The sequence below is a fragment of the Leptidea sinapis genome, chromosome 22, assembly GCF_905404315.1.
Source record: "Leptidea sinapis chromosome 22, ilLepSina1.1, whole genome shotgun sequence".
Lineage (NCBI taxonomy): Eukaryota > Metazoa > Arthropoda > Insecta > Lepidoptera > Pieridae > Leptidea > Leptidea sinapis.
In genome coordinates this window covers 579,022-604,782 of record NC_066286.1, presented here as the reverse complement: position 1 = coordinate 604,782, position 25,761 = coordinate 579,022, and the positions used below count along the sequence as shown (strand labels likewise).

The 25,761-nt window shown below is 33.9% G+C and overlaps 4 long non-coding RNA genes across 8 annotated transcripts in view; 1 reads left to right on the top strand and 3 right to left on the bottom strand.

Annotated features, from left to right (window-relative positions):
• The window catches only part of LOC126971031 (uncharacterized), a 161,730-nt gene that overhangs the window by 55,872 nt on the left and 80,097 nt on the right, over positions 1-25,761 (top strand). The gene's annotated exons all lie outside the window — the stretch shown is intronic.
• The window catches only part of LOC126971041 (uncharacterized), an 80,141-nt gene that overhangs the window by 6,582 nt on the left and 47,798 nt on the right, over positions 1-25,761 (bottom strand). The window lies entirely within an intron of this gene.
• On the bottom strand, positions 931-10,192 carry LOC126971047 (uncharacterized). 2 transcript variants are annotated; one of them, XR_007730797.1, is made up of 3 exons: positions 9,982-10,192; positions 4,276-4,360; positions 931-1,958 (listed from the first exon to the last, which is right to left on the bottom strand). It is a non-coding gene; the product is annotated as an uncharacterized LOC126971047 (long non-coding RNA). The 2 variants fall into 2 exon arrangements; XR_007730798.1 differs by lacking the exon at positions 931-1,958 and adding an exon at positions 1,965-2,592.
• Positions 16,380-23,837, bottom strand: LOC126971037 (uncharacterized). The gene is made up of 3 exons (XR_007730783.1): positions 23,694-23,837; positions 17,830-17,959; positions 16,380-16,714 (listed from the first exon to the last, which is right to left on the bottom strand). It is a non-coding gene; the product is annotated as an uncharacterized LOC126971037 (long non-coding RNA).

Sequence of the window (25,761 nt, the reverse complement as noted above, 5' to 3'; positions counted from 1 at the left end):
GGAGAATCGAGACCCATCTGCAAACAAAATTCTTGACCAATCTTGTTCATCCCACTGCATGTGTTCACGGGCGTATCGCAGTCTCGCTACTCTATGCTGTCTCTCTAGTTTTAGGCCACTCGCTGGTCTTCAGGGTTTCAAATTTGCTTCAGAAAGTCTTCTTCTCACTGTACTGTCACTAATGTAGTCCCTCCGAGTCTGAAGTAGCTGTTGCTGGACTTCAACTGCATTTTGGTGGCGATTTCTTAACACAGTGGAAATAATATAACGATCTTCTCGGGCACTGGTACACCTGGGTCTGCCATTACAAGGTCTCCTCAGATGGTGTCCAGTTTCTTCGTACCTTCGCTTTACCTTCTGGACCGTTCGTATCGTCACACCCACCATTCTTGCAGTGCGACCCATACTGATGCCTAGTTCGAGAGAAGCCATGATCCTAGCACATTCTTCAACTGAAAGAGGCATGATAAATAAACGTTATTGCTTTTTAGCATAAATTTTTAAAACAAGACCCATCGATCTTGAAAAAAAATTAAAACAGAAAGAAAAATGTGAATGGTAAAATTGTAATTCGGAAACGTCCACTTTGAAAAAGGAATGGTTTTGTTTTTGAAGTTTTTTTTCAGCTAATTCTTAAAAGAAGGTTACCGACTATAAAGTTTTTATGTACAAAATTAAATTCTCTTTGGAGTCCTTTTTATTTCGAAAGTATATCTTGTGAACTTAAAACGTTATCCCAATTTTAAAAGTGTGATACTTACTTTTGAAGGCCAGTGTAGTTTGCTGAATGCTGAATTTAAAGGAAATTATTATATCAAATTTATATTATTAATGATTACAACGAGAATTATATAATATAACTCTCATTTGTAATCATATCAAGGTTCTGTTACATTTTTAAAGTGGAAAACAACAAAATAATAAACCAAATTATATAAAATAACATATTTATTAAACTCACTTGAAAATGGTCTCCACAACAATATAAACAAGTTAATGGGATACTTCATCTCTTCTCAGGGTTGGTGCATTTAAATAGCCGAAATATTTTGCCAATAAGAAAGTTCTTATCCATAATTTAATGTGCATGGTAACTCTTAGGATGTCAAAACTCAAATTTAAGTATTGTCAAAAATCATGCATATACCCTATTGTCACTAATTATTTGTTTTTAATTAATATGATTACAAAACTGTAACTGGTTCTAAATTTTATTTGAAATTTGTATTTTTTGTTTAATTTAAATTGCGTTTTATTTATAATTAATTTCATGGAAATTTTAAAGAACGCCCTTTAATTTTAGTTTGAATACGTAAGTCCGCCGAAATATGTTCGTAGTTGCTATGCATTGCTGAAGAGTTAGGAAAGCGTTTGTGTTTTTTATATAATCTGCAATTATTGATTTGCAAATATGATAATTGTGTCATAACGTCTTTTTTGTTTAAAAGGCATTTTAGTGGAAAAAAATCTCAAGAAAATATTTAAATGAATTAGTTTCTCGTCTCGCGTTTTATAATCTAGATCGGTAATTATTGTTTTAATCGGTTATACGACTCAAAAAAGACTTAAATTGATACTTTTTTAAATAATTTTTTGCCGTTGCATTTTTAAATTATTTTAATTCAAAAATTGTTCACTTTTGCAAAATGCATAACCCCTTATACAAATTATTATAAGGTTAAAGTTATATAGTAAGCAGTGTTGAATGAATTAATTGAAATAAAGAACACGTCACTGTGTCACGCAGCTGTCAAAAACTCAAGTGTCACTACGCTATGATCTGTAATTATTTTCCCGCTATAAAATCCCGCTCTGTCTGCCTCTGTAGTAATCTCTTATTTTTGATTGTCTCAGCACTACCAAAAATACTTTCAGGTGCGGTTCAGGTTGATATCGGCTGCCGCTTTCCCTGGTTTACTTCTCATTTCCTGTTTGGCAGATCCCGGGGCGAATCGAACCTAAGAAAAATGGGTTTAAGGTTATTCTATCGGTACAAAAAATTATTGTTAACATTATGTTGAACGGTCCAAGAATAGACCCTTGTGGTACCCCATATTGCAAGGAGTCCCAAGAGATCTCCGACCATTCAAGTCCACTCTCTGAATGCTATTGTTTTAATATGAAGATCGAGCGCAGATTCTTTAATGTCACAGTGACGGCATAGTGACAGATAATCAGTATTTAATTTATGAAATAGTTTTGATAGCTTTTGAACCGATTCGAGATCTTGAGCTTGGTTTATGTTGGGCTTATGAAGAAATATAGTTTACATTTTTTTCATGGTTATAAATTGGAAATTGGAACGACGAAGTTATTTTATTAAAGCGTTTTTTAAATATACAAATAATTGTATTACTTCTTCATTTATTTATTGCTACAAACAGTTTTGAATTTCATAATAATAATATAACTAGGTGATCCCTTTCAATACTTCATACAAAAATTGATTGTCTTTTTATTTTATTCATGATGGATTCTCCTTTCTATTAACAGCTGTTTCACAGACTTTGATTGTTATCAGACGAACAAGAAGGTGGATGACGAGGGCGGCAGGGTCCTAGGTGACAAAGTGTTCTACGGGAACACTTCATGCTAAAACGTTATAAATAATTATTATTAATTAAATAATATTTAATTAATAGTAAGTGGTCATTAGCATACAATAAAAATAAGTAATACGTTACAAAACTCTATTTTACGTTTATCTCACGACCCACTTATCGGGACACGGGCTACTAATTATAAATAATATTAATATATAATCAACCTAAAAGAATACACATAAAAAGCCATACACAAGACAAAATTACATCATCCACGTAAACATGAATGTTCATAAAATGAAAACTACTGGGCAAAATTATGAGGAATTTTTATGGGACCAAATAGTAACTACTCCACCTATTAATTATTCCTATAACCATTAAACTAAAGTAGAATTATACTACATCACAATGTACACACATAAGAACTTACCAATCGAATTGAGAACCTCCTCCATTTTGAAGTCGGTTATAAAGGCTTTCATTCTCATTAAAACTACTATCCGTGGTATGATTACTCAAAGAACGATTATAAAAATGTATTAACATTATGTTGTTGTAATCTATTACTAAGTGCTTAAATCAATTTACTTTCCGCTATGTGAGTCAGTCATTATTTATTGCATAAAAGTTTGGGGACAAATTTTCGGAACAACTGGCGCAATATTACGTATCTAAATAGTCATATAATTTTATAAATAAACATATCGATATATTAGACCTAAATAAAATGAGCTAATATAAAGGAAATGAACTTAAAAATGAAAATAACAGATTAGGAATAAACTGAAAATATTTTGTTTTCTCGTATTTAATTTGTTCTACCTACATGTACTACAAACAACACACACATTCACACACACTCAAACATACAGTTCTTACATGTTTTACTTTTTTTACTTTCTTTTAAATGTAGTATTTATTTAATTAATGTAGTTATTTCATTAAATTGTTATTTTTAGAGTATCCTCAAAATTTGTCATTGAGATGTCAAACGATGACTGCCAAGTTTTTTTTATGAAAATAAGTGACGAGACGAGCAGGACATTCAGCTGATGGTAATTGACACGCCCTGCCTTTTACAGTGCAGTGCCGCTCAAGATTATTAAAAAACACAAAAATTCTGAGTGGCAGTACATCTGCGCTCGTAACCTTGAGACATAAGATGTCAAGTCTCATTTGCACAGTAATTTCACTAGCTACGGCGCCCTTCAGACCGAAACACAACATTGCTTACACATTACCGCTTCATGGCAGGAATAGGCAACGTTGTGGTACCCATAATCTAGCCGGCATCCTGTGCAAAGGAGCCTCCCACTGGTTAAATGTTAAATGGTTTATTCTTAATCAAAGCTTAATTTGATTTGACGATACAGGTTTCGACTAGTGAGGCGATTCAATGACAATCACAATGTAGTCACAATACATATAAGCTTGTAAAAGATTGATTTATATAAATAATTTTATTTTAACCTTTTTTTGTTTATGAAGGAGTCTTCTGATAATATTGGTGGTGATAATGATAGTGGTCACCGTCGCCCATAATCATTTGAAATAACTACTGCAATATCAGGAGTGTTGGTGGCGTTTTAAGTAATGTTATGTTCTTTATATAGTTCATAATATTTTCATAACTTCAAAGCTCTTCATTAATATGTAGGATATGTATTAACTTTACCATAAATAAGATTAATTAGAATACTTACACACATAAGTTGCGATAAGTACTTACATTACTTATTGTGTACACAGAAAGTTACACAATTTCAGTGGTAGTGTATTTGCCCAAGCAACAATTACTAAAATTGATGTAATAACTGAAAAGAAGATTTAATGCCATATTATATAAAAAGGCCATATTATAAAATCATTTATGTAATATTATATATTATAAAAGGATAACTCTATTGCTTTATATTAATTTTTGCCTCGAGACAGATAAAACGCTTTTACATCAACTAACACTAATGCAAAAGTTTGCAGCACCTTTGAAATATGCACCTTACTTCCAAGTGATGTTTTCAATCACCATGACAGGATATTAAGCGAATTAATGAAAATACTGTTCTAGCCAGCAATGAGTGGCGAACACAACAGTTCAATATGTTATGCGGTGTTAGGAGAACCAATAGGAACTGGAATACTAACCAAACTGAACCAGTTTTGATCAAACTTATAAAGTTCCCTTATTTTGAAGATACTTTATCCTACTTTGACATACATGGTTAGATAAATGAAAATACATACATATATAATATATTAGAATAAAATATTCGAATATTGTGTATTTTTAACAATATAACATACAGACGTATCGTTTAGATTTTATTATTGTTATTACTTATATGTAATTTATAAATGATTTAAAATTTCTTGATTATTATTTTATTAACTCTCAGTCTACTCTATCAATCAATCAATCACAAGTTCAATCGTTCACAAGTCTTGCGAAATGGCATCTAGGCGAAAAGAGGAGTGGTATCGATCATGGGTCAAAGTTTGGTACCCATCTATGGAAAATCCAGTGAACTTAATAACAAAAAAATTTAGGCAGGTGCCGTAAAAGTGTAATTGCTGCGGCAAATAAAAGCACGTTAGCAGAATTTAGCTACATATTGACACGCGTTCCTTTAAAATTCGTGTATTTTGCTCTGTCACCAAGTCTGTCGAGCTCGCTTTATTCTATAGTACCTGGATGTACAAGGCACCTCTTATCACGTGCCCAGGGTAGGCCAGAAAATGTACTATATATTGTTGACAGTGATAGGTGGACAGGGTGAAAACGACTCTAAAAGGCGATGTCTCCCTAGCGTCGACACAGTTCACAGTTGGCACAGTTCGATCCAGGCAGGCAACGCGAGCACACGTGCCGCGTTATCAGTCCTTTTTCGAATATTTTAATACCTGCGTTTCGCACTATCTACTCAGGCTACCTGTAGTTGGGCCAGTTACTGTTATCGCGCGCTATTGTTCGGGATTCCTAGAATTTCGCACCTGCTCCGTTCCTTCGTAGAACGTAGCTTGTTATTATCAGTGTTAGCTACCCGATTTCGCGATCGAGATATTTAGCATTAGTGTCTGTGATTCGTAATTCTGCACGCTAATCGTGTGTTGTGTGTTCCAGTTCGTGCCGTGTGTATCTTCTCCTCGGGGGTCTGCACAGCGTGCATCGGGGTTCCGGCCCAGCCAGTCTACATACAGTAAAGCTAAGTTTAAGGTTTAATGATTATTATTAATTTATTTTAATATTTCCACAATTCTTATTATTTTTCATATTACTATTAATGTACAAGTGTACAACTAAACTATAGTTGTCCACTTTATTACTATATTCCCCCTCTGCCTGACTCGGGCAGGGCCCACTCAATTTTATTTAAGTCATGTCAACCATGGATTCTCCAATGGTTCTCGACGAGGGTTTTTTCAGCGCACTCATAGATAGGTTAGTCACGGATATGACTCCGTTAATAACCGAAATGATAGAGAGGGCAGTGGATGCCGCTTTTAAAGCGAAATCCAAAAAATATAACGGTTCGTCATCGGATTCCTCGTCGGAACCCGGAATGGATATAGTAAAAATTTCCGACAATAGTTCCGTGGCCTCGGTCAAAGAGAGGAAAGTGATCACCAAATCGGCCCCGAAGATGCAACCGCATCGCCTAAACCTGCCACCAGAGGTCAGGGCCTTACGTACACAGAAAAACAGAGCCACTAGAGCTTACGATAGGTATCCATCGGACGAGAATAGGCGCCACCTCCGCTACCTACAGCGGGAGGTACGGACACGTATCGCGGAACTCCGCGGCGAACGTTGAGACCGCGTGGATTTGTTCCTGTTTCGTCGCGGGTTTTCGTCCCATATTCCTGCTTCGTCCCACGTTGAATTTTATTCCTGTTTCGTCTCACTTTTAAAAATGTTATTTTAGTACAGCCAAAAAAAATATGAATTACAACAATTATTTAGATAGATATAGAGATATATATAAGAGCAATAGTTTACACGAGAACAAACGATGGCATAAAAGGAGTTCATAAACCTATTACAGGATATTATGTTCTTGCAGATTGCGGCACAGCAATCTTAGGTTGTCTCAAAAGTAGAACGATAAAACTTGGCACAAAAATATAACGGACCAAGTACATTGTAAATTTATCTTGATTCCGAAGTCCATGCATCAAGATGAAGGTGGAGAAAGCGGTAGATAAAAGTTAGGATTTTAAACATAAGTAAATAAGCATATGCTTGTATTGAGTACTAACTTGTTGAGCTCATTAATAATATTTATCGTCAAAAATAAGATTTTTAAAATATTTAATAAAATAGAAACAGGAATAAAATCTGGGTCGAAAAAAGAATTTTTTGTGTGGCGCGAAACAGGAACAAATCACCGCTTGCTCGGCAACATGTGGCCTTCCGGAAACTGCCTCGCGCGTTCAAACAGGGTTCCTGTTCCCACAGTCATGCCTCCATTGGATAGACCCCTTGGGACTGAGCTGCTGGGCTGTTACATGTCTGTCTCAGTTTGATAAATGTCATTATAATTATATAATTTAAATATTAATATTTTTTCTGTTTTTTAATCAATTTTAATAAGAATAATAATTAGGAGATATGTAAATTGAAACAAAATTGTAAGTAGAGGCACTTAGTAAGTATTGCATAATATGTAGATGAACATTGTTTTGTTATTCGGTAGATTTCTCGTGACAGGCATCGTCATGCTTGCTTAAATGCCTCTACTTGTGGCGGTGACGTGGAGCGGGTCGTTCCCTTCCCTAAAATATGGTCGAGTGAGGCGATGGCTGGTTCATGCGTCATGCTCGTGTACGGGTGCTACTCGTGGTGGCTGGATGATCTTGTTACCGGGAGGTCTGCTTGATGTGTTTTTTTTTATCATTATTTCCTTTAAAGTTAAAGTTATTATATATTTTATTTTATGAAATGCTCACATAATGCCTCTATTTGTTTACGGTATGTGTGGATTGATGCATCTACTATACTCAATAACTCTTGTGTTTATAAGTATTAATTTACTTTTTTTTTCTTTTTTGACTTACTCGTGTAAGCCTTTCAGTTTTTACATTTGAGTATTTTTGTTGCGTCACTTTGCATATATTGTAATTGAAACGATTTGTAAAACAATTAAAATGTAAATCTTGACAGAGTGGCAATGAGTTTCTTGCTACTTCTTCTCATTAGCTCAACCCTTAACGAAGTAGCGGTAAATTCAATACGAAAAAATATTTTTATATTTTGACTTTCATAAGTGTCATTTCCGTGACCTACATGAATAAAGTGTATTTGAATTTAAAGAGCTTCACTCCAAGAAGGCCCCGGGGCCCGATACTATAAATGTCATGTCTATGATTTATGTAATGTATAATCTGTGTTCCTTAAGATCACTGAAAAAATAAAAACAGGGAAAAGAACGTATATTTATACCACAAAAAGAGAAACTTTAATTAAAATATTAAAAGAAGAAAAGATATCATGCGATGAGAACGACACCGTTGCCCAATTAAGAAAGAAACTAAGTGAATTTTAACAAAATAAAAAACCAAAATTGACGTCGAATTACGATATAAAATCTTTTGATGGAGAAGGCTGGCTCGTATTTGAGCAACAATTGGAATGCATCCTTACATTCAACGATGTTCCTCAGAAAAAAAAAATGGCGCTCCTCATATCCTAAACCTTTGGCGTGAGCCAAAGGTTTTTGAAAAGTTAACCTTGTTATGTTCACTGAAGAAACCAACACAATTATCATATGATGACCTATGTGAGAAGTTGAAGAAGCACTATGACAGTACAAGATCAACAATATTAGAGAGAGCGGAATTTCGGGGAGAAACGAATTTTCGTCAGAAAATGTTGAAGATTATGTGATGGTTTTAAGAAAATTAGCAAAGAAATGTAAATTTCAAGATGAAGATGATCAGATAAAGGAAAAATTTATAGAAGGAGTGTCATCAAAACTAATTAAATTTGAACTGTTAAAAAATGGAGCAATATTAAGTTTGATACAAGTAATAGAAGTGGCGAAAACAGTGGAAGCAGCTTATTTACATGCAAACAAAGAAGAATCTTCTACAAACACATATTTGGTAAAACTACAAACGAACTACAGAGGAAATACAAATAAGAAACTGAGCCAGAAAACAAGGAACATTAGCAACAACAAAAGGTGTTATTGCTGTGGAAAAATAAATCATTTCAGAGCAGACTGTACATTGAATACAAAATACTGCTCAGAATGTGGACTTCAAGGTCATATTTACAAAATGTGTTCCAAACGGCGAGGAATTAAGCAAATTAAAGTTCTGGATGTGCAGGAAGAAAGCAATTCAGAGGATAATGATATTGTAACCTCTGTAAAGGATTTGTATGTAGACTATGATACATTTTCATTTAGAGTAAGTAGAATACCACCACAAATGGTTGAGATTGAAGTAGAAAAACAAAAAAGTAATGGTTAGGGATTACAGAAAAGGAAAGAAACCTTGGATATCCGGAGTGATCTTAGCAGAATCTATCCCAGGTTTAACTTACATTATTGATGTGGAGGGTCTGTCATGGAAAAGACATATAGACCAAATAATGGCATGTAGTGAAAATTTAGGGGAATAGGTGTATTATTAAATAATATATTTTATAGTTATGTTGTAATAATAAACACAAGTATTCCTTGTGTTTATTATTAAACGATACCAAGACATGCTGTAATGAATTATTGTTAACTGGTCAATAGAACTTGTGTTAGTTTTGATGGCTCGAGTGGTAGTAAGTAGGTAGTATTTAAGTTATTTATAATATGATAGGATTGGTTGTTACAATTTTTAGTTTGCGTTATATAACTGCATTATTACTAGTTATAAGGGTCATATGATGTTATACTATGTGGATGGCTTAAAACTTGTATACTTAGTTTAATTTTAAAGTAAGGTTTAGCTTGATAAATCTTGTGTGTTTCACTATTATAGTGTGGGAGAGTGTCATGTCTATGATTTATGTAATGTATAATCTGTGTTCCTTTTGGCCTGAGACGGCTTGCGAGTTACGCGTGTGTTAAGAAATAAATAAATAATATCTACGAAATTATGTGGTATTATTTCAAGATATAACAATAAACAATAGGGTTCTTAAAATCCTGCCCTTGACTCTTATTACTTTATTGGTTACCATTATTAATATTATTTTGTCTAATAGCGCGTTCCCCGAACAATGGAAGGAGTCCATTGTTATCGGTATCCCAAAACCCAATAAACCAAAAGGTAATCCGAGTAGCTATAGGCCTATAAGCTTAATAAATTCAATCAGGTACGAAAGACTAATTCTCGCGCGTCTTAATCACTACATCGCGGAGCTTAACCTGATACCTGACATACAGTTTGGGTTCAGAACCGCTAACTCGTGTCCCCAGCAGGCTTACCGACTCACCGAGTACATCCTCATACGGCGTCAATTCCATGCTACCACATCAGCCGTGTCGCGAAGGCCTTCGACAAGGTATGGCACAGGCTCGTGCGCACCATACGAGCCTACTTATAGCTCCTTCCAATATCGAGAAGAGGGCACCCTATCCTCACCCCGACCCATCAGGTCTTGCTTCGAAACTTCCAGATGAGTATTAGACTTGTAAACCAACTTCACTAGCCTTAAATAGGTACCGCATTAGTAAATAATTATAACTACAGTTGGTTTTTCAAAAGTCATTATAATTTTGTTATATTTTATCAGTAACACATTATTATTCAACTTATCGGGCTTCAAAAATATGTTTTTTAAGCAAAAAATGTAGTCGTAAAGCGTTAAATCAATATATTTAGTAAAGAAAGTTATATCTTGATTAAGGGTCATGCCTGTATGACCTGTATGCCAAATATGCACGAAATTCCATAAAAAGGTCCAAAATATGCATACAATTAAACAGGAAAAAATAAAAGTGATATTTTTAAATATTTTATTTTATTTTATAAAGGCTTATACTGACAATCGTATTTGTGAAAAAAACTTTTACAAGATGTACCTACTTAGGTAACAATGAAATTTAAGATTTACCTTTAAAAATATGTACTACTATGTAATGTTCTAAATGTTCTGTAGATCTTAATTAATTTTTTAAGGAGCGTTCTACGTCTACTGAGGTTACTGGGCAGAATTTAAATTTGAGTGCAATGTTTGGGCTTACTATGAAAAGCATGGAACGATGAGCGAGATCAAGCGTAAATATGCATAATTTTTTTTTCTGAAATATGCAACTACCTCTGAAAAGGTACTAAATATGCAAAATCATATGCAATATACATTTGCATATAATCCGGTCTCTACTCTTTAGTTTATCATATTGATAGGCATTCACAGTATGAAGATAAAATTAACCTGTCCTTGGAAAATATTCTTTTTTTTTTTTTATGGAATAGGAGGACAAACGAGCGTACGGGTCACCTGGTGTTAAGTGATCACCGCCGCCCACACTCTCCTGCAACACCAGAGGAATCACAAGAGCGTTGCCGGCCTTTAAGGAAGGTGTACGCGCTTTTCTTGAAGGTACCCATGTCGTATCGTCCCGGAAACACCGCACAAGGAAGCTCATTCCACAGCTTCGTGGTACGAGGAAGAAAGCTCCTTGAAAACCGCACTGTGGAGGACCGCCACACATCCAGATGGTGGGGATGATATCGTAATTTGTGGCGTGTCGTGCGAAGGTGAAATTCGGCGGCAGGAATCAGGTTGAACGAGCTCTTCGGAACACTCCCCGTGATAAATGCGGTAGAAGACACACAATGAAGCGACGTCTCTACGCAACGCCAAGTGATCCAGCCATTAATCTAGTATTATTTATATTTATTACTATATCCAATTTTTTTCTATTATTAATGATTTCAACGAGAATTTTGTAATATAACTCTCTTGATAATCATATCAATGTTAAGGTTCTGTTACATTTTTAAATTAAAACATAATAAAGTAATTACCTCAATTATAAAAAAGTAACTGTAATTAGACGGAGCAGGCAATTAGTATTGACGCTATTCCGTCGAACCATTTTGCTTCATTTAGTCTAATATTATCCATATTTAGAGATATATAAATAAATAGAAGGAAAATATTTCCTATTTTATTTTAATACAATTTACTCGAATACAAATTCAATGAAACAATTCGCATTTAAATACACAGTACAAATGTTCCGCTGAGGATTACAATTCGACCAGGAATTGTTACGAAGAGGATATTATTGAAATACGTGGAATCATTTATAGCATCATACGATTTACACTGTTATATACGTAAAGATGATATGATCCTTACAGAAGAACCCGTGTGTCGGATTTGTAACAAACCACAGACAAAGAACACAAACTAGGTCTACTATAGTTTCTTTTCGCTCTTGGACAAAGAGATCGGACTCTCTTATACCATAATAATATTAATTTACAATAAAAAATTGAAAACACGAGAATGCTTTATGATCATTCAACAAAAAATCCCTACTTAACAAAGTTTCGTCTGTTTTTACAAATTTTATGTCGCCAAATTTTATTATGATTATTATTAAAGACAATTCGATTGAAGTAGAATTTTCAAATCAACCCACACGTGTCTCTAGAGCGCCTCAATAAAGCAAACATACATACATAAATTGATACACACATCCTCGCAGTCGGGGAAAGCAATAGACAGACGAACGAACGTTAAAAAGACTATGGCGATCAGTAATAGTTATTTATGCAACTGTTGTGTAATAAGGGGTATTAAAACACGAATGTGGGTGATAATAGTGTTACATGAGTATTTTAATACCTAATCATCAACAGTTGCATACAAGACTTTATCCACACCCATAATATGAATCCTCTATAAAAGATTCTGAAACAGTTAGCTCACTGCTAACAGTAAAAAAGCCAGTCCTATTAACCACTACGTCATCCAAACGAGTATTATAATTTTGTACTGAATTTCATTATCACTACACTCGTTTGGTTATTAGGACATTGGCTGTTTTAATGTTAGCAATAAGCTTTAGTTTTAGAATCTCTAAAAGAGGATTTAAAGCAATAGGTTGTAGATAAAGTTCGTTTACAACATAGAGTCAGAATATACTAGAGTGAAGATGACCTGACAGCCTGATAATGTGACCACTTATAGTTGGCAATGTGTGCGTTAGTGGTTTAATATGCAAAATACTAAGGCGCTAATGCTAAGCGTGGCTGATTGTTAACAACTTGTAAATTAAGATCGGTTACAGTGACAATAGATTCGCTTAACATTTCTACCTTGCTGCATCTCTGTTAGAGAAAGTCTCCTCTCTCGCACGCTTAGCTTGTTGAATTTTCTCGAAAAGCGCGCAAAAAAAATGCTGGGAGAGTTTTTTGCGCCACTTCTTCTCTCTCAGAGCGCCATTTGTTTCCGAAGCGGCAGTAGTGTCTAGTTTATTAGAAATTACATCTAAAAGAATTCTAAATGAATCAATTTCGAAAAAATAAATGCTTTTATGCCTTTATTGTCGAATGCCAGATATCAATATGATACGGGTGGTGGAATTCGGAATGAATGGGAGAGTTCATAGAGCACGCCACTCGCAAGTATCGTCGCGACAAAGCCATTAAAATTGATACCAAGGAAGCTCTGGTTCGAAAGTCATATTAATCAATGACACCAGTCACTTTAAGCTAACTTATATAATTATTATAGTGGGTGGTAGAAAGTGGACTAGAAACATTTTATATCTATTTATACAAATTTTTGATATACCTATATATTTATATTTTTAAGTAACAGTAATAATTTTAAAATCTTTAAATTTAAATCTAAGCTACTTTGTTGGTCCCCTCCTACAAATTGCCCGAACAGCTCTTTTCTGCTACACAAAAAGTGAAGCAATATCACCAGCATAACCATAATAATATTAGTTTTGGAACTTGTTACAATATTTCGTGGAGGCTTCTTAGCACTGGATGCCGGCTAGATTATGGGTACCACAACGGCGCCTATTTCTGCGGTTATGTGTAAGCATTACTGTGTTTCGGCTGAACGTCATCCTCGTGACGTCCCTTATTTAAAAAAAAATATAATGTGGTGAAATTAACTAAAATAAGCCAATCTTGCAGTTGAGTTTCTAGGACTTATTAGGACTACACAAATAGCCACCTTCTCCAAATAATAATAATCTTGTAGTTTCAATGTCTGTTATGGAATAAATATATTTTGCTGCGTATGCAGCAGAACTTAGTCTGCTCGATAAGCTGTCTTTATGAGGGCCCCATTGGTGTTTGGTATCTAGCGTTATTCGAAGAAAAACAACGATCATATATGGTATCAACTATAATGTTCAATTTCTCATTTTTAGTTTTCTGTACATTGATTGACACTTGTTAAACATCAGGTAAAGTAAATTTCATGCACTTAGTTTTATTACCATTAAGCAATAAGTAATTATCTTCAATCCAATGAACTACTTTAATTAAAGCATTTTTAACATCATAAGAATTTGGTAAACAACGTGGGCCATTCCTTCAACATGGGAGCCCCATTGTAATTTCTAATCCATAGTAATGCGGAGAAATATTACAGAGGTTTTATCACCTTTCCGTATAAAAAAAAAACTCGCATCCACAATTAATAAATTTCTTTTTCTTGCTATTTAACATTAGATCATCTGGTACATCTGTTCACTTTAAATATCAGTGAAGAGTTATTCGCAAACAATACTTCCTTATGCTTCCTATGTAGATAAGCAAGAGAGAACGGTCCAAGAATAGACCCTGGTAGTACCCCCATATTGTGAGGAGTCCCAAAGGATCTCCGTCCATTCAAGTCCACTCTCTGAATTCTATTGTTTTAATAATGCATGTAATACAGATAGTATATGTAGTAATGACGTAGTGACAGATAATCAGGAGGTCTACTCTAATTCAACGAAAAATGAAGTTTCGATTGAAGTTTCGGATGTTTCCTACTACGGTTCCATTCGTTTCGGAGTTTCGTTCCGAACGTCATTGCTTGACATTTCGAATTTATAAACCTACTCTAATTCATTTACATTCCGAATGAATATGAAGATGACAGCTGTTTGTTCGGAATTTTAACGTCAATTTGACGAGACCAAAGATGTTTTTCAAGAATGATATTCGTTTGTGTGTATTTGGTTGCAAATAATCGAGGCTGCTCTACGTGAAGAACATCAAGAAGCAATTAATTTAATATTAGTGAAATTCCCTACTTAAGAGTTTGTAGGAAATTACAGAATGTAAGTGGAAGTGATATTTACAGCAATTTTAATATTTTTAACAAAAAACAACCGAAATCAAAACAATATAATATGCACTAAAAAGTATAAAATAATTGCGTATTTTTTAAAATCTAATTAATTAATATAATTCTAGTTACGATTGTTGTCATTTTTGGAGTCGGTGTCATTTTTTTATTTTGTGATTTTTAGTGAATTCGAAGTACACTAACTAACAATTTGGCTAAATATACTAAATTTTTCAATGCAGCAATGAACGTAAGCGCTTCGTAATTTGATTACAGACAGTAATAAATTCTGCCACAGATTGCACCCTTACTGTAAGTCGTTAAGGAGTCCATTGATATTCGACTACGAAAATTACTTGGCCATAACTATGTTATGGTACATGACTTAAATAACCGGATACCATAAAAAAGATTCGGCCGTTACTTTATCATGGATTCCGTAATCAGAACCTAACTCTCACCAGTTTGAAGTATATCCTTTCCAATAAAAAAAAGAAACATTGAAATCTGAAGTATATCCTTTCCAATAAAAAAAGAATCATCGAAATCGGTTGGCGCGATATTGAGTTATTCGTAAATTTATCATCCACTTTTCTATACGTATGTATACGAAATTTAAGACTTTTATGGTTTTCTCATGGATGCCATTGTCAGATCTGGACCTAATTATAATGGCACCACACGGGGAGCACCAGCTTTCAAATAAAAAAAGAATTATCAAATTCGGTTCACCCAGTCGAAAGTTTTGAGGTAACAAACAATAAAAAAACATACCGACGAATTGAGAACCTCCTCCTTTTTTGAAGTCGGTTAAAAATGAATGTTACATAAGTTATGTATCAGGGGTGGTATTAATATTCCCGAGTTCACCGAGGATTCATTTCCTTTGTAGGAAATTACAAAATTTGTACTCTAGAGTTTGTACCTACTCTAAGTCGGCAATTTCAATAATATTAAATTGATTGCATAAGCGGCGTTGGTTTCTTCAATGTTTTTCACGTAGAGCAAGCCATTTTGCAACAAAATACACACAAACGAAAATCAAAAGGTAACATCTTTGGTTTCGTCAAATTGACGTTAAAATTCCGAACAAATAGCCGTCATCTTCATATTTTCGTTCGGAGCGTAAATGATTTAGAGTAGGTTTAGAAATTCGAAATGTCAAGCAATGACGTTCGGGACGAAACTTCGAAACGAATGAATTAGAGTAGACCTACTGAAGTACTAATTTGACATGTTTACATTGCGTCTGTAATACAGTCATTTTTGGTTGTCATACGTTTCTACCCAACGTTGGAATGAAATAGAACTCTTCAAATTAGTTGGATTAATATAATGTTCATTTCAATCGTTCACCATTCGTTCACGAATATTGTCTCTTGTCCCGAACTTCGTCGATGTGTCCGAAAGCAAAATAGAGTAGGGTCACTCCCGAAGCATCGTTTAAATTTCGTTCGTTTACGAAGTTTCGTTTCGGAGAAAGAGAGTAGATTTATGAAACAGTTTTGATAGCTTTTGAACCGATTCGAGATCTTGAGCTTGGTTTATGTTGGGCTTATGAAGAAATATAATTAACGTTCCATATTAAGTAGTTTATTCACATGTATACATTTTTTTTCATGGTTATAGATTATTTGGACGACGAAGCTTTTTTATTAAAGTTTATTAAACATACAAATAATTGTATTAATGCTTCATTTCTTTATTGCTTTAAATAGTTTTGAATTTCATTATAAAATAACTAGGTGATCCGTTTCAATACTTCAAACAAATTGCTTCTTGGTGGATTCTGCTTGCTTTTTACTGCTTCACAGTAGTGGTAGAACTTTGATTACCATCAGACGAACTACAAAATGGACGACGAAGATCGCAGGGTCCTGTGTGACAAAGTGGTCGACCGCGACATTTCATGCTAAAACGTTATAAATAATTATTATTCATGAAATAATATTTCGCCCTGCCAAGTTTTAGTTAACGAAGTAATAGTATGTGGTCTTTGGCGTACAATAAATAAATACGGCCTTTCAAATTAACTTGGTATGAAGTTATACCTCCGAATAAATCAATAATATGCAAAATGTCTATTTGTATTTTATACCAATGGTTACAACGCCACGGAATGATAAAGTATTAGTGAAAAACTGTCCTGATAACAGCATATCCAAACTTAATAAACTTGAAACAATGCATATGTAAAAAGATCGATTTAAATATATAAATGTGTATATACTAAGAGTCTCCTTATAATAAGTAGTCAGTTGTTACAACTACTGCAATGTCAGGAGTGTTGGTGGCATCGCAATAGTGCACGCTACTTTGAGACTGGCGATTGCATCCACAGTAATTCAGGTTGGCAACTCAGGCTTCCTTGGAGTGGTAATCTTAAGAGAGGGTTATAGAGACACACGCTGGACTCTAAACAACAAAGAACGTCGGACGCTAATACAGAAACTACATTTAATTGTTATAAATTAAAAGTTCTACATAAATATGTAGATAATATGTATTATCTTTACCATAATTAAGATTAATATTCCGAAATCGGCAGTGCCCCAGGAGCGCTATTATCAAAATCGAAATACGAAGTTTCGGTTGACAGATCTTACATTTTCCTATTACGAAAGTGTTTCAGAACCGAATATCGATAAGAAATTCGCGATTAGACATATTGTCTTTCGTTTACATTATTTCCGAATTAGCTTGACATTATTATCGTAACTACAACTTCGCTTTATATTGTTGTCTATGGTTCCGATACGAAATCCGTCCGCACTATTCTTTGGTAATAGGATTTCAGGGCACTAGGTTTTTCAGATACACCAAAACCGAATGCCGTATGGTACACTATTCTCTCAATAAGTTATGACTCTTATTTTGTTTACAAGATGATTTATTTCGCATGGTCTTATAGCTTTAATTATCTTATTTATAAGTAGCCTATTAATTCACGAAAAATAATACGCATTGACAGAACGCATCGCGCGCGCCAAAATTTCCGGGAACGGAAAGGTTTATAAGAATACTTACACACATATGTTACGATAAGTACTTCCATCTCTGCTGCAAACAGGCCGGTTTATAGGTGGGCACAGAAATTTACACAGCCTCAGTGATAGTGTATTTGCACAAGCAACAATTGCTAAAATCGATGCAATAACTGAAATAAAGATATTTATATATTATATATTTTATTATATGCCATATATAATCATTTATATATTATGTATAACTCAACTCATTTATTTTTAACTAGATGATGCCCACGACTTCGTCCGCGTAGTAAATGGGTTCTTAAAAAAAATAAGTACGTTTGGTATTGAAGATTATCTCATGTCCTATTTCAGTTCCGGTTCGCGTATTCGATCCCGTTCTCAACATATTAAATGAATCTTATTTCAAGGAAGATTGCTATGGCAATCTAAACGTAATATTGCAATAGTTATAGATCATCGACGTGAATTTCAGTTTTTTCGCAAATCCCACGGGAAATTTATTTTTCCGGGATAAAATATATGCCTATGTTCATATCAAGCTCAAATCGGTTCAGTAGCTCCGGCGTAAAAGCGTAACAACCAAACTTACATACGCATTCATAATATTAATAGGGATTTATTTTTTCTTGATGTAATAAATAAATAAGTACCTATATCAAGATACTAAGACTTTAAGTAATCAAAATTTATAACTGATTGGATTTGAAGGTTTCCTCGGTCATGTCGTGAAACGAGAGAAATATGGGTTGAAAGCACACTTGACATTCAACCATTTCAATGCACTGATTAAGGCAGATTTTGCCTCGAGACAGATAAATCGCCTCTACATCAACTAACACTTATACAAAATTATACACCTTTGAAAAATGCACCTTAGTTCCAAGTTATGTAATCAATCACCACGATAAGATAAGGGGCTAAACACGGACTAGTAAAAAAAGAAGGACTCCGCGCTGTGATATTAACAAGTGAAGCTCCTTTAACTAATGTGTGTGTAGTTACGGGGGATACCAGATAACATAAATTATGTCCCGTTATTAGTCATAGTATTATATATAAGCACATTACTTTTAATTCCGATTTTTTAATTTCTGATAGAGATTATTTCCTAAAAAAATATCGCAGGCATAGTATGAGTACATACATTAATTACATAAAAAAACTGTAACACCTTGAAAGTAAAGATTGGGGGTTTGATTCCTGTGCCCTTGTTTGCAGTATCTTTGTTTTAACTGATATAAGAATGACGTACTTACATTTCTTTTTTTTAAGAATACCTACACAAAATTCGTTCTTCAATTCGTTTGTTATAAGTACATTTTGGAGAACAAATAACTATGTGCTTTATAGTGATATAGACCAAAAAAAAGAGTAATAAAAACCTTTCTCTCTTGTGAAAGGTAATTCATTGATACTTTTATTGTATACTGGCATTGTTTTTACACGATTTCTCAATACACAGCAGTACTTTAAAAATATTTTAAGCGACGCAAACTGCTCCGTCAGAGAAGATGGCAAATGTCAAAATGGCAGCTGATCGGCTTGTAATAGTGTAAGTGTGTCCGTGGGGCTATGTATTTTCACGTTGACTGGATTGTTTTGATGTTTCACTGTTATGTAGGTGATATGGAGTCCTTATTATTTTACTCGTCCGTGGGGTTTGAGTATGAAATTGCCGTTTTATTATAATAGGTACTTCGAATTGACATAGAACCTTTTTTTTGATGAAACTTTTTTCACATGGTATCTATGTAGTGTAGTTCTTCGTTTAAAAAATGTGCAACATTCGATTATCAAGTTTCATTTGTTATTTTTTTCAGCTTGGACAAGAAAGATGGATACTTCGAAAATTCGAGTGATTTTTGAATACGAGTTCCGACGCAGAACTAACGCGGCAGAAACAGCTCCCCCAACATCAATGTTGTGTTTGGAGAGGTGACTGCTAGTGAACGCACCGTGCGATTTTGGTTTGAACACTTTCGTAATGGAAACTTTGAAGAATGAACCCCATGGAAGACGGATGGACCAAGTTGAATAACAATGAATTGAAAGAGATGTTGAAATCCGATCCGAGCCAAACTAACCAGGAATTAGCAGAATGGTTTAACATTACCTCACCAACAATATTGATTCATTTGCATAAAATCAATGAAATAAGAAATATGAGAAATGGGTGCTCCATGATTTTACTGATATGCAGAAAAAATCACGTTCTAAAGGTTGTATTGCCTTGTTGAATCGATTCAGAAATGAAAGAAATGTTACATGTGATGAAAAGTTGATTTTTTATGATAACCGTAAGTGAAAAACGCAATGGCTGTCCCCAAGTCAGATCCCACAACAATGTACTAAAGCAAAACGTACCAATAAAAATGTAATGGAAACTGTTTGGTGGTCTCCATATGGTGTTATTCATTATAGCATTCTACGACGTGGTCAGGCAATAACGGCAGATGTGTACTGTGCCGAAGCCCGAACAATGATAGCAAAACTACCAGTGAAAGAGCTCCGACTCATAAATGGATTTTCACCATTATTGCTCCATGATAACGCGAAACCGCATACAGCAAGAGTAACCGTTTTAACTCTACAGGAGCTGTAATTAGAAACCATTCATCAGCTCCGTATTCGCCAGACCTTACTGCAACGCACTACCATTTTTTCGTGATTTGGACGATTTTCTACGTGATAAAACGTTTTCTTCTCAGGATGCCGTACAAAATGCTTTCACACAGTTTGTCGAATCTAGATCACCAAATTTCTATCGCAAAGGCATAAATGAGCTTCCTATTAGATGGCAGGAATGTATAGATAATACCTAATGTTAACTATTTTGATTAAATAAATATGTTAAATTAAAAAAAAACTTCTTTCAATTTTTCTGTACAAATCGGCAATTACATACTTTAACCCCTAATATTAAGCGAATAAATAAAAATACTGTTGAGCTAGCCAGCACTGAGTGGCGAACACAATAGTTCAATATGTGACGGCGTTACGGGAACGAATAGAATCTGGATTTTTTTTTTATTTATTAATAATAATAATAACTAAACTAGTTTTCATCAAACTTATACAGTTCCCTTATTTAGAAGATACTTTATCTTAAATTGACATATATGGTTAGATAAATGAATATACATACATTGCTAATATATTAGAATAAAATATCAAAATATTGTGAAATTTTAACAATACGAGTTTAACACACAGACGCAATGACTAGATAAACTCCTTGCTTAAATATAATATAAAAAAGATTTAAACTGTTCCTGGTAATTATTTTATTAAAACTTTTTCTCTCTTCTCTCTTCGGGGCCAATTGTTGGCAAGTTTTGACCTTGTTTCGATTGCTAAATGGCATCTAGGCGAAAACAGGAGAGGCATCAAGCATGGGTCAATGGGATCATGATCAACTCCAGCGAAATTAATAACATAAAAATTTAGGCAGGTGCCGCAAATCTTTAATAGCTGAGGCCAATGACGTTCTTTACATATAGACATATCATTCGCAGTCTGACAGTGGAACGGCAAAATTGTGCTTAAGGACAATATAAGCACACTTTTCTATTTAGTCGTGTGTTAACTGTGTGTCAATCAACAAGCCAAAGTGTGCTATAAAAATTGCTTAAATAATACATTAACGACTCAAAAAAAGATGGTGTGACTTATCATCGGTAAGGTTATTTTATTTATATAAGATTGATATGCAAAAAGCATAAGTAATTTAATAAATCGAATATTTTTTCATTTAATATGGTATTAATTATTGACAAGTCCCAAGACAAGACCCGTTTGTCAGAATGAGACAGATGAAAGGACACAGTCAGAAATGAAAACAATATAGTCGCTCTTTTTAACCGATTTCAAAAAAGTTGTAGGTTCTCAATTCGATTTTTTATTTGAAAGCTGGTGCTTCGACGTTTTATGTTACTAGAATTAGATCTATAAATTAGATTGTATAAAAATATGCAATTATTGTTATACTTTTTAGTGTTTATTATATCTATAGGTTTGGAATAGTGTTTTAAAGTCGGTTGTTTATTTGTCAATTTTTTTTAAAGGCCTAGTGAACAATGATTAGCAATATTGTATTTTGTGTAATGTGAACGGCTTACTAGAATGTGAACGCTTACATATAAGTGCTATTTACACGTTATCACGGAAGTATCGTTACCTAGTGATAATTGATACTTATTTACATCGCAAATATGTATAAGTTAATATTTTTCAGCTTTCCCGTACACGAGATAATGAAAAAAAATTGGCGCCATTTGGTAGCAAAAGAGAGATTTGAAGAAATTTACAAACAATATGAGCATATTTATATGTATATCACCACTAAACGATTTAAGTTTTTTGGATTTAACTACATTTCAAATTTGACAAAAGCTGTGATACAAACAGATGTTGATGTCCGCTTACTCTACATATACCAAAAAGATACCCTGGAAAAGATATCTAAGTCTAAAAGACAAATTAAATTTAATTCAAGGAACTCAACATTTAAATAACCACTTTAACTAATTATTTTATGTAAATAAAAATATTATATTTGAGTATTAGTTTATCTCATTAAACCTTACCTTAACTAATTAAATCCAAATCACTTTAGAACGTAATGAAGTAACAAATATAAACTCAAGCCAATAAATTAACATACAAACTTTCCCCTTTACAATATGAGTGTTATTTTTGATTAAAAACGTAAAAAGCCTCCGACTGAACAGATCTTGATCGGAAAATGGGACAGGCTGACGAACGTTAAAGTTATAGCAACCCACGTTTTTGTCTGAATTTAAAAACTGCTACTCCACTGATATCACTGTCCAAATCGGGTTCTAAATTATATAAAAAATATGCAGCTGATACTGAAATAGTGTTTACATTGCGGCCTATTGACCAATTATATTTTAAACAACTGGAGTAAACGCAGAAATGTATAGCCATAGCAGTCGAATGTTATTATGGTAGCATGTGCCATATTTCGGCTTTCATTTTGTATGAGGTGCATTGTCTATATGTTTAGAACGCCATTGGCTGAGGCAAAGAAAACCACATTGGCAGAATTTGCTACGGGCACGCCTTCCTTTGACCCGTGTGTTTTAGTATGTAACTAAGTCTGTCCAAGAAAACTTCGTTTAATTGCAATTCCGTCATAAAACAAGCTCGCTTTATCTCCTGTAGTACCTGAATGTTAAGGAAAGGCATACCAATGTCAATAATTCGCTTTTCACCTTGGTCATCTATAAATCAAGCTGGACCGACGGTATACCGCCCATCCGTGCTAAGAACTAGTGCTTCAGAGCTTATGTCCGACCTTACCCGCTTTTTACGGCCCTCCTACTCAACCTTATAGACTTCTATACGGGAAACAGTTTAACATCACCTGGTCTTAAACAGGCATAAGGTTGGATCCGTCAAACTACTAACATATTGTAACAATTTTTAATTATTTATTATAAAAGTTATAAAAGTAAATGTAAATGCACATCAATTTTTCAAATTCAAATATTTTTATACAAAATAGTCTGTCGGGTCTGCTAATAACGATATTATAACACTAACTAAACACTTGAAATTTGGTTGGTATATTCCTTTCGCCGATAGAGGTCAGCTGAAAATTCCACCCGCAAAAGTTTTTTTTAATTATGAACAGAACAACTCTGTCTGTCGGGTCAGCTAATAAAGATATTATGATGCCAACACTTACTAAATATTTGAACTATTGATACGAAAAACAGTTCTCGACTGGCACAAGCATGACGGTTGGACCAGACAGCACTTACTTCGACGATATTTATAACATTAATTATTGTGGAAATTGTATAAATAAAAGAATGAAAATGAATTTGAAGATATTGCTCCAACAGCGGAAAAGAAATTACTGGTACTTACATAATAATACCCTCATGGCTAATGGTTATAACTTCTCCTATTGACTTGAAATACAATGAAGAAATATCTAGAAGAGTATTAGACTTGGAAAACTACTTCGCTTGCCTTATATAGATACCGCATTAGTAAGTTAGTATATCTTTAATTGGTTTTTCGAAAGTCATTATATTTTTTCATCTAGTTAATCTAATTCTTGTTGCGATTATGGTTATTTTTGGAGTCAGTGTCATCCAATACATAGTTATAGGTGAGCAATGAACGTAAGTGCTTTGCAATTTGATAACAGACAGAAATTCTGCCACAGATCGCACCCTTACCGTAAGTCGCTAAGGCGTCCCATTGATCATCATATTCGACTACGATAATAACTTGACCATAACTATGTTATGGTAGATGACTTAAATATCCGGATATCATAAAAAAGATTCGGCCGAGTATCGTTAGTTTGCTCCTAAGAATTGAATAGTTCCGTTACTTTGTCATGGATTCCGTAATCAGAGCCTAACCAAACTCACCAAACTATCCTTTAGGTATATCCTTTCCAATAAAAAAAGGATCATCAAAATCGGTTAGCGCGATATTGAGTTATTCGTAAATTTATCATCCACTTCTATACGTACGCATAGGAAATTTAAGACTTTTTATGGTTTTCTCATTGATGCCACTGTCAGATCTGGACAAAATTACAATGAGACCACACGGGAAGCACCAGCCTTCAAGTAAAAAAAATTATCAAAATCGGTTCACCCAGTCGATAGTTTTGAGGTAACAAACATAAAAAAAGAACATACCGACGAATTAAGAACCTCCTCCTTTTTGAAGTCGGTTAAAAAGTTGCTACTTTCTTAGCGGAAAGTGAATCGTGTTCTTAATAACTTTAAAAAAATAGTGAACCATACAGAAAAGGAAAATTTAATTGATGAAAGATATGATGAGAATACTTTATTCGACTTTTTTGTAAATCAAAGTACTGAAAATAAATACCCAACATGAAACTACTAAAGACAAGGCCCTTGGCATGTGCGCAAGAACGAATTAACAAAAATGTACCTACTCTGTGCTCCTGTCAAATCAGACTTTAATGGAAGAGCGTTCATAACTTGTTTTAATCAGTTTATTTTTACGAAAACACCTAAGCAAACCTTCAATTTGTTATTCAAAGATCTATATATAATACTATATAATACTATTATTAAATAAGTACTAAAAAGGCTATAAAGCGCTATAAAGCGCGTTATCCAAATTCTCTTAAAATAGGATTCTTAAGACCCATATGTAAAAAAGGCAGCCGTAATGATTAAAATAATAACCGACCCCTACTACTACTTGCTTTAATGTACTATTTGCTTAGATAAAATAATTGAAGGATTTCTATGTAACCAAATTAACAAATTTTTGTTAATTTGGTAACATAGAAATCCTTCTTATCCAAAATCCTTCAAATCCAAATTATTAAAAACCAGTTCGGTTTTCAGAAAAAGAAAAGCACTACCCAGTTATTGCGAACAGATGATGTAAATAGATCGCTTCATAATAAACTTCTCGTTTTAGCTCTATTTATTGATTTTAGCAGGGCGTTTGATATGCTAAATAATAAAATACTATTGCACAATATCGCATACTAGGACCACTTCTAGTTTTAATAGAGTTACAATGAAGATAGATGCGTGAAAGTCAAAGTAGCCAATAAATTTAGCAACATAATCACAACAATTAAAGGAACAGCTCAGTGATCGACCATAGGACCTACTGAGCATTTACTTTATGTTAATGATATGTGTAACATTATACAACATGTGTAACATTGTACAATTTTCTGATGGCACATGCCTTATGGTAGCTCATAAAGACTTAGAAGCTGCAGAAATAACTATGCAAAATAACTTTACTGTATTGTGTAAATGGGCTCATGATGTCGGCCTAGTAGAAAATGCTCAAAAATCTAAAATTATACATATTCATTTTCACATATCTCACCTCTACTTCGCCAACTATCATTGCTCACACCCATCAATGCTTGAATACTGAAATAATTAGTCTGATCTGTCGTTGTCCAAAAAATAGAAAC